We start from the raw sequence: 2032 nt of genomic DNA, 5'->3' as shown, positions 1-2032 counted from the left end.
TTAACTGAGAACAGAAAATGCACTCAATATTTGTAATTTGATATATAATTAATTAGATGCATGAATTACACCAACACATCCAAGAGAAAGCTCCATGAGAAATCTAAAATATATTTGGAAGATGTTTTGATGTCTCAAAAATTAAAACTCGTAATAGTTTAGATGTTTCGTTTTCCGGAAAATTAAAACTCAGAATAGTTTACTTGAGATTTGAATCTCTAAAACCTTATTTACATGTCCACTAAATCTCAGAAACTCTCAAATTAACTTAAATATGAATAACTAAAATTTGGAGAACGCCGTTGCCGGGGATCGAACCCGGGTCACCCGCGTGACAGGCGGGAATACTCACCACTATACTACAACGACTTTACTGATGGAGTTAATGTATATAGGAAATCTTGTTATAATTTTTTTTTGAATCCCACATGGAAAATAGTTAGATAGTTTGATATTGCAAAGTAATTGAATACAGTTTCAATTGATAGAAAAACAGTGCTTTCAGCATGAAATGCGGTTATAACAAGAATACAATTACACATTTTATATTCTCATGCAGTGTAAATAGAGGAACATGCATGAAGACTAAATTTGTGAAAAAACATTCATTCAAGCAGACATAAGACAAGCAACCCTAGTTGATGAGTTTGGGGAATTCTATACTCTGCCAACAACAATGTAGAGATATTTGTGAGCCATATTTATAAAACATAATAAAAGCACAAGAAAAGCTTACATGACTGACTTATATTTAACAATGTTTTGTTAGTTCAAAAATGATAAAAGCATCCTTAGAGTTTTCCCCTTACCCAACCTTCCAAATCTCATCTACTTCATTTCTTAATGTCAAATATCAATAAAATGGTTATAAGTTGTGGGAATCAACCTACCCGAAATAGACCTAGGAAGGGCTTGGCCATGAATAAAAATAAAATTGTTGCAGGGCCTAGCCAATGTAAGTGTGCCTTACTATTGATCTTTTTCAATAGATAAGTAGGAGTAAATGGTGCTTGTTGACTTAAAAATTATAGTTCAATACAATGAAATTGAAATAGAACTAACAACAAACCATTTTTTATCAAAACTTTAAATGAGTTTTCATTTCTATCTGAAGAATACATGGATATCTTGACTGAGTCTACAAGATCCAAAAAAAACAAATGGGAAAATTTGTCTCGACCATGGATTCTAGCAAAGAAAGAAAGAACAATGCTAGTTTACAAAGTAAGCCATTTATATTTGCAGCAAGTCCTCCATTGAAGAGATCCATAAACACTTGATGTAAGTGTTGGAATATTAATGTTGTTGACGTTTGCCCTTGAAGTCAAACGCCCACCTACCACCTTTGACAGACTCCAGAACAGACATAAAACATAAATGCGGTGGATGAGTTTTGAAATCACATTGAGAAGGAAAATAGAATATGACAAAAAGAATTTTTTCATTTTTTCATTCATTCAGGGAAAATAGAATATGACAAAAGGAATTTTTTCATTTTTTCATTCATTCAGTGTGTGTTTTCAGCAGAACAAAGAAGAGAGTCAGTTCAAAGTTCAGCAGAGCAGAGCAAAGAAGGAAGAAGAAGAAAGTGATCAGCAGATCCAATCTCTTCAGTTGCACGTGTTTCCCCTGTTCACTCTGTAAGTTCATTATTGTTGGATTTGTCCTATTGAAGCAGTGATTGCTCCAGGCACCATTGTATGTAGTCATTAGAGTTGCAAGTTTAAAGTTCATTGAATTTTGAAGTTTTACCAATTTAGGGTTATTTTAGGGTTTTCTGATTGAAGCCAAATGCTCCCAGATTTTGTAATATTTATAATCAAAGTTGAATAGAAAGCAAGCAAGCATACTTGAATCCATTGTCCTTCTTCTATTCATTGCATTTGAGAAGTTTGTTTAGAAGCTTTAAGCTTTGGCTCTCTGATTTTAATGGTGGAAACATTCATGTTGAAATTTCATTAAGTTATAATTTTTCAGTTTCAGCCGAGCTCACTCGGCATCCATTGTTTCCTAGTATTACCTTTGAGTGTCG

General features: G+C 33.1%; 1 non-coding gene across 1 annotated transcript; it reads right to left on the bottom strand.

Annotated features, from left to right (window-relative positions):
- Positions 1-297: 297 nt before the first annotated feature.
- Positions 298-369, bottom strand: TRNAD-GUC (transfer RNA aspartic acid (anticodon GUC)). Its single transcript has one exon. It is a non-coding gene; the product is annotated as a tRNA-Asp (tRNA).
- Positions 370-2032: the final 1663 nt, after the last annotated feature.

This window comes from Cupressus sempervirens, chromosome 11 (assembly GCF_028749045.1).
Source record: "Cupressus sempervirens isolate cs-2001-9-10 chromosome 11, ASM2874904v1, whole genome shotgun sequence".
Lineage (NCBI taxonomy): Eukaryota > Viridiplantae > Streptophyta > Pinopsida > Cupressales > Cupressaceae > Cupressus > Cupressus sempervirens.
The sequence above is the reverse complement of the archived record's forward strand: the minus strand, read 5'-3'. Positions and strand labels throughout refer to the sequence as shown.